Consider the following 8,532-nt stretch of genomic DNA (forward strand, 5'->3'; position numbering starts at 1 on the left):
TAGATGGGAAGACTGGGTGGAATGGGAGACAGTCACCCCTTACCCATTACACCATGAGCTTTCTCTGAGGCAGGTTATTTATGTGACTCTGGAACATTCGAGGGGGCACGGCGGGCTCCCTGTTATACCATATTGATTAGTTAAGATCTGCCCGGCTTTTGAGAAAGGGCAGGCAGGCTGTTAGACCTTGGTACGGTGCAAATTTACTTTCTAATCTCCTTTAAGCCTGTGCTTTGCTCTTAGGTTGCAAATAGGGACCTGAGATGAAGGGAGGGTGACTTTAAACAGTAGATGAAGTGACGGGCCAGGAAGTGGAGCCATTGTGTTTTCTTCTCTCCTAACCCCTAAGAGAACAGTTGATAACTGAGGACCGGAGTTGGACATTCCTGTTTCCTGAGCCCAGGGCGTGGAACGGGATGAGGGAAAATTCCCTTCTCCCTGGTGACTGCCCGGCCCAGCTCATCTTCACAGCCTCTCATCAGACTCCTCTCCCCTCCTTCAGTCAACAAATACATGGAGCTAGCTAGCCAAGGTTCCAAAGTGTGGCTGTGCCATGAGGCATAAATTCTTGCCTTCGCGGAACTGATCATTTATGGGATTGGGGAAGTTAGCTGATAAATGACTATAGATCAACTACTATGTAGTAAATTAGATGCTATGAGATTCACTATGAGATTCACGGAGCATGTTATGAGGGATTTGAAAGAGTGGTGTAAGTTGCATCTAAAATAGTGTATGTGTGTTTGTGTCTGTGTGTGTGTGTGTGTGTGTGTGTGTCTGTCTGTCTGTCTGTCTCTCTCTCTCTCTCTGTGTGTGTGTGTGTGTGTGTGTGTGTGTGTGTAGGTGTAGAGGAGTTGGTTGTCTCCTTCTACCTTTTGGAGGGCGTGGGTCTGGAGATTGCACTTGGGCAGTCAGGGCTGTGCAGCAAGTGCCTTTGCTTGCTCAGCCTCCTCACAGGCCCCTCAAACTGCGCTTTTCAATAAGGTTCCAGGACTCGGTTTACACTTCAGTGTGAGGAGTCTCAGACTGGAACAATTAGAAAGCAAGCAGGCAAGAGTGGAGAAAAGGTAGAAGAAGGCTCAAGACATCAGTGTCAGGGTAGGGCATGACCTGGAGGACCTCGATGGTCGTAATTACTGTTGAGCTTGCTGGTGTAATGGGCAGCCACTGGTAAAATGACCCATCTTAGCAGGATCGCTCTATGAACTGAAAACAGGGGTCACTGTTCAGGGTGGGAGTGGCTGGGGAGAAGACTATTTAGGAGTTATTCCAAGCAGTCCTTTAGGTAGTGATCTGAGAGATGGCAGATGGACCCAGGGGTGGGCAGAAAAAGGACTAGAACTGAGTCTCTATTTTGAAGCTGGGGACAGTAGAATCTGATGGGCTGAGCATGGGCTACAAATAAGAGCAACTGAAGGTGGTCTGAAGTTCTGAGAAGATGGTGGTCTGAGAGGATGGAGCATCTCCTGTCTCCTGGCTTCACCTGAGACAGGAAATGCTAATGGTGGCATTGCTCCTCAGCAATTGTGTGTTATGTTCCTATGATAAGGACAATCACACCTGGTGAGGCTCGCTCACCCTCCCCCCTCCTCCAATATGTTACCTGGACTCTCACCCCAACCCCTTCTGTATTGCTGCCCAGTATGTGCCGTAATTTCTTTTACAAGCACTACTAGATACATTTCTACTTGTCCTTAACAATGTAGGTTGTTAACAGCATCTTTTAAAATGAATTTGTTAATTATTATTATTGTTGTGTGTATGTGATAGCTCTGTGCAGATGCATGTGCCACAGTGGTCATGGATAGTGTGTGTGTGTGTGTGTGTGTGTGTGTGTGTGTGTGTCACAGTGTGCTTTAGGAGATTAGAGGATAACTTTGTGGGGTTTGCTCTCCTTCTATCTTTAGGTAAGGTCCTGGAATTGAACTCAGGGACCAGGCTTACATGGCAAGCACCTGTGCCCAGTGAGCCCTCTCATCTCCAAGTAGCATCTTTTTATGAATTCTTCTACAGGACTCAGTGTCTATGCCATATGGCCCCACAGTGTGTGTCATGAGATAGGATACTCGATTGTCTGCATTCTTTGTTGCTAACTGATTTAGGATTGCTACTTCCTCCTTAAAAGCTGACACTCCCCCTTTATCTTTCCCACCTTACAGAGCTCCTTAAATTTGGAGTTCAGCTCATGGTAGGACTTATGCCATATGTACTGATGGAGACATTTATATTGCAAGGCTGGGCATGTCCCATTAGATGGAAATTGCAGATCTGGAATCACAGAATCAACATTATCTTTCAAAGGGATTTTTAGTCGATGAGACAGTTGAGTCCCAGGAAGGGAAGGAATTCTTCCAAAGACTTTCAGGGGATTAGAGAGCCAGAATCAGAATGTGGGAGCTTTGAGTTTTAGATTAATGCTCTTTCCCCTGTGCTCATAAAGCTTGAACCCATGGAGAAGGCGCCTCCCAAACCAAAGTCCAATTCTAGACTCAAATCTCTTAAGACTGGGCTTAGAATAGGGTGTTTGGAAATAGACTTTCTAATCTATTAGTGATAGAGGATTTATCGTAACCTTTTAGAAAGCATCTTGGCAAAATCCAATCAAACTTTTAGATGTTTTGTTTTTATTTTTTTCATATGTATGGGTGTTTTGCTTACATGTACATCTGTGCACCATGTGTTCCTGGTGCCTTGGGAGGCCAGAAGAAAGCACTGAACTCTGGGAGTTGCAGGTAATTGAGAGCTGCCATAAGGGTGTTGGGAATCCAATCGAGGTCTTTGGAAGAGCAGCCAGTGCTCTTCACCACAGAGCCATCTCTTTAGCACTCTGCTATTAAACTTCTTTTATTAAAAGATAAATTTCCCATGTAATGTATTCTGGTTATTGTTCCCCTTCCCATATGGCCCCTAGTTCCTCTTCCCTCGCACCCAGATCCAAAACCTTTCTGTCTGACCTTAGAAAACAAACAGGAATCTAAGGGATAATGATAAAATATAATAAATAAAAAACAAACACATTAGAACAGGACAAAACAATCAAACAAGGGAAAAAGGCAAGGAAAAAGCTCAAGTAATGCAAATAAACACAGAGACACATACATTTGCACATACAGGAATCCCATAAAAACCCAACACAGGAGGCCATAATACACATACACACACACACACACACACACACACAACTTGTAAGGTAGGGAAAAGAATGAAGTCCTGATTTAACATTATGAGACAAAAGACCTCCAGAGATGCAACTGAGTTCATTTTCTGTTGGCCATCTACTGCCGGATAAGATTCCACTGGAGAAAATTAAAATTTCATCTTCAAGTGCTCATCAGTTGATCAATTGGAAATATCTTCTGGGTTAGAGACGCGGGTATGTGCCCACTTCTTTCAGCTCTCAGACTGCATGTCTGTCAAGCTTTTAAATGAGTAAATCTTTTCCTAGATATCTGTCTTGAAATAGACTCAGCCATAATATAAACATCCATACCTACTTGGCTATGGTACAGTTTTTATGACAGTGAAATCTGGAGCCAACTTCAAATAACATTTACGACGGAAGCAGTAAGTAAGTCTCATCTAGCCAACCAGGCCTTGCCATTGTGAAAAGTAATGTAGTCAGCCTTATGTGCTCCCATAAGACCAAGTTCAAGGGATAAACTAAAAACACAAATGCTGTGTACAACAAAATGGTCCCTAAAAATCAACGAATTTGTTTTCTTTTTTAAGGGGTAGCCCAGGAAGGTGCTATTGAGGGAGGTACTTTTGAGATGGTTTCTCTGTGTAGCCCTGGATGTCTGGGAACTCTCTCTGTAGCCCAGGCTGGCCTCAAACTCACAGACCCATCTGCCTCTGCCTCCTAAGTGTTAAGATTAAAGGCATGTACCACCACTCCTCAGTGAATATATTTTCAGATATATGTTTGTATATTCCTAGCAGGGAACAAGAGACTTCTAACAGCCACTGTTACCAAAGAGATAAACTAAGGAGGGTAGCTTATCTTTTTATATTATACACATTGGTATCTTCCAATCTTTTTCTCATGTATTATCTTTTTGTATTAATTAATAAAATATACTCACATCACTTAAATGCCAAAATTTGACAGGAGTAAACAGACTCTGGCAAAAAGGTCTTGCTGAGCCTTTCCTTCCTACTAGGAAAGGATGGGTACACTGACATGACCAATAGAGATCTGTCAGCAGCCTGTTCCCTAAAGGAACTCACTCGTGTGACTGTTATCTGCAGGTTCATGCTTGCTGGTGACTGTTGACAAGTTAGAAGGTCACTCTATGACTTTGTCCCTGAGAGGCCAGAGCATAGAAAGAATCAAGATAAAAGCTGGTGTCTTTGCCCTGGTTCCTTCAGGACCAGGCCCTGACCTTGTGCAAGTGTGAATCACCAACTTTTGAATGAGACAAGAGGACTGTATTGGTAACGTTTTTTTCTTCCCCCATCAAATACTTGATAAAAACAGCATAAGGCAGGAATTATTTGGGAGTCACAGTTTTATGGAATTCAATATTTGGTTATTTAACCCTATGTGTTTGGACAGAATATTATGACAACAGGATATTTTAGTGGAGGCTCTTCACTCTGTAGTAGAGAGAGAGAGAGAGAGAGAGAGAGAGAGAGAGAGAGAGATCCAAGGAGCCACTTTTTCAGTTATGCTCCATCTCCTAAAGCTTCTATAAGCTCTCTTCATTTTGAGACTGACGGTTTAACATATATACTTGTGGGACAAATTTCATATTCAAGCCCTAACAAAGACCTGGGGTGGTAGTTCTCAGCCCCGCCCAGTGAATCAGAATCTCTAAGAGCTGTAACTTTTGCGTTACAGAAAGGGACTTCTGAGGTTTATAGCACTGATGACTGCTTTCCTCTTCAAGTTCCCCGAAACTTAGTTTCACTAAGAGAGGGCTGGTTTTCCAATGACCTTGACAGGGTAACACATGCAGGATCACATCTGAAGTAGAGTAGCACGCCCCATCCCAAGGTGTCAGTGTCTTCTTCCTGGGATCTGTGCGTAGGTTGCCGTCTTCATAGCAAAGGGAGCTTTGCAGATGAAAATTAAAAACCTGAGTCCAGGACTGCGTTCTTGAGGCACAGGTGGTATTCTAGTGGTGCCCAAGCCAATCACACGAACCCTTATTGCGAGATTATCTTACTTCGCTGTGGTTAAAAAGGAAAATATGTCTAAAGAAGAGGGGTCAGAAAGAAAGATGCCTCTAAATGATGGGAAACAGAAGGAAATCTTCTTCGGAGCCTCCAGAAAGGTGTGTAGCCCTGCTGGCACCTAGGCATTAGCTCAAATAAGAATGGCTGAGCTCCCGAATTTCATACATTGGGTGTTGCTGGCCCTCTCATTTATGTTTTGCTCCTTATTAATTATTCTATTTACACATAATCAAAGATATGTAGATTACTTCCTTTTCATAGAAAAGAGAACACAGTAAGCGAGCCCCCCCCCCCCCCCCGCCCCCAGGGCAAGCAAACTCTTCAGTGGTACTTGCAAACACTTGTGGTACTTCCTTTGAGTTCAGGCTGATCACCAAGGAGGAGATCTATTTCTGGCATACAGAAGAGAAGACCATAAGAGATCTTTGCAGTACTGGTTGGTAAAAAAAAAATAAGGAAAGGCACGGGAAAGACCTCTTCACCATTGCTCTGGTGACCATGAGATATAATCCTGGGATTCACTAGCATGTGTTATGATCCAAAGACCATCTTTCAGACCAAGCCAAGTCACTCATTCCTGCATGCAGGTAACTCCGATTCTGTGTCAGGAGTTGGTCAGTGTTGTGGATTCACAGTAGTCTCAGAATGGGGAAACAGTTGCTGTCTACTTGGAGGCCATGATTGTTTGGGAAATAAGACTCTTTCCAACTGCTTCTAGGTTATTGCAAGTTGACACCTACCATAGGAAGTTAGGTTCAGGAAGCATCCATCACATATGGCTGGAAGAAGCTTGAGACTGAAGGACTCATGATCCTACACTAGGACACCAGAAGGAAAACTAACAACAATTGTATCAGTAGTGGAGTGAAGCAACAGCTTTCTTGAATTGTATACCCATGTTAATAGTGTGAGTCCCCAGGCCTAGTCAAGACTGGATCTGAACTCTTTGCAGTATTGTGATCCAACAGTCCAACAGAATGTCACAGCTTGCTTTTTCTTTTTCTTTTTCTTTTTCTTTTTCTTTTTCTTTCTCTTTCTCTTTCTCTTCCTTTCTTTCTTTCTTTCTCTCTCTCTCTCTTTCTTTCTTTCTTTCTTTCTTTCTTTCTTTCTTTCTTTCTTTCTTTCTTTCTTTCTTTCTTTCTTTCTTTCTTTTGCCTGTTGTGATAAAATACTGACAAAGCACCTTAAGTGGGAAATGGTTTATTTTAACTCCTAGTTCCAGGTACAGTCCATCCTGACGGAAACATCAAGGCAGCAGGATCCCAAATGGACTGGTCCATCATATCCATCATGAAACAGAGATGGATAAATGCTTCCCTGCTAGTGCAAGCATCAGTGTGTGCATCAGCAGCTGCTTCAGAGCACAGATTCTGCCATGCAGACATCAGATTCATAACCATTCCCATGTATGCCCATGTATCATATCCACAGAGTCACAATACTCTTGACATACAAGAGTGAGTCAGATGTCCTATTGGAGGTCTATTGTTCTATAGATGATTCTTGGACTATGGAAACTTCCCTGTTTAGGAAATGTAGCAGAAATACCAAGTCACCAAACATGTATTGAATGTGTTTGAACATGAAGACAGTTGACAGGTTATCAGGCCTCTACCTACCAGGAAATTCTATATTGACTCATCTGCTCATATAAATTTCCCCATGTTCCACAGAATAACTTATGATGACTACAGGACGTCAGTTTGGACTGGGCCTGGTACTATATACCTGCAATCCCAACACTTAAGAAATGGAGACAGGAGGATCAGAAGTATAAAATCATCCTTGCTTGCAGAGTGAGTTTGAGACCAGCCTGAACTGCACAGGACTATGCCTCAAATAACAGCAGAAAGTCAATTTCACCTATGCCCAGACCAGCTGTAACTACTTTTCAATTAGCAATTGATTGAGTGAGGAATCTGCTGTTAAACTCTTTATAGTCAATCCTATGCTTGAGCCAGATGAGCCAAAGATGACAGTGGCCATTGTATCATTGTCATCAATATCCTGTTCCTCAATAAAACCAATTTGGGTCAATCTCTGTTGACTAAAGTCAGAGGAAAGTCACAATTCAACGTCTCCTTACTCTCTGCCCGAAGGATGGGAAGGATGGAAAAGACAAACCTTTCTGTGCACCAGAGCACCAGAGCACACTCCTCCCATTTAACCATAATTTTATACCCACAACCAGCCCATCTCCATTCCTCCATGCCTTTCTCTGTCCCAGGGAGTCAGCATTCTTTTGCATACTTCTAGGGGCTTTACTTTGTGGGGCTGTGTGTGTGTGCGTGTGCCTGTGTGTGTGTGTGTCTGTGTCTCTGTGTGTGTATGCACATATATGGCTGCACCAGAGCCAGAGAGGGTGTCAGGTGTCTGTCCTATCACTCTCACCCTTGAGACAGAGTCTCTCATTGATCCAAGAACTAGACTGGTGGCCTGCTGACCTAGTGATCCTTTTGTTTCTGTCTCCCACAGTGCTGGAGTTATAGGTGTGTGCACAGCCATACCAGGCTTATAATGAGAATCTAAGATCCCACTGAGCCAACTCCCAGCCCTGAAACTTTACTTTTTAAATAAGAACTTAACAGGGGATGTGCAAGTTTGATGTATTTTCTTCTCCTATATCTTTCGGAAGGGGGTTCATCAGTCAGTGTGGTGACTTGTGTAAGAACAATAGGCATTATTCTGATCATCTATCTTTTCCCTTCAGAAGAAATATTATACGATGATGTCAAAGCCTTTCAGAGAACCTAAGGAACTTTCCCAAGAGTTTCCAGGAACCTTTGCTCAACCAGATTGGCCTTTTCCTCAGCCACATTTGGTTGTGGAACTTTTGATATTGCTCAACTGATGGAAGTCTTTAGCATTATTTATGTGATGCTGGGTTTGTAGATGTGCAGAATGAATGCATTAAACCATCATGAAGACTTCCACTAAGATTTGAAGTCAACAGGCCAGGCAAGATGTAGCTAGTTCAGGATCTCTGCAGACAGCTCCTGAGTCTGTAATAGGTCAAAGCTGTTGGGATGAGGCCAAAGATGTAATGGATGTTTCACAGTAATGGGAAATGTTAGAAACATGGAGCATCTGCTGATGGGTGCCACAGGGACCTGATAGTCCACCTTAGCCCAAAATAACAAGAACTTTGAGTCTAGAATGCCAAAGCCCATTGGCACTCATGATGTGTAGCCCGTACCCCAGATGATGAGCACGGAGCTGCTAAACTTGGTATTTGCCGTTCTGAGCTTTGATCTTGACCTAATCTAATCTTAGGCTACTTTTCCCTCTCTCCCTTTTGGGATAGAAATATTCACTTTTTGGCATTGTATATTTTTTAACAGTATCTTACAACTA

Source organism: Apodemus sylvaticus, chromosome 11 (genome assembly GCF_947179515.1).
Source record: "Apodemus sylvaticus chromosome 11, mApoSyl1.1, whole genome shotgun sequence".
In the NCBI taxonomy this organism is placed as follows: Eukaryota; Metazoa; Chordata; class Mammalia; order Rodentia; family Muridae; genus Apodemus; species Apodemus sylvaticus.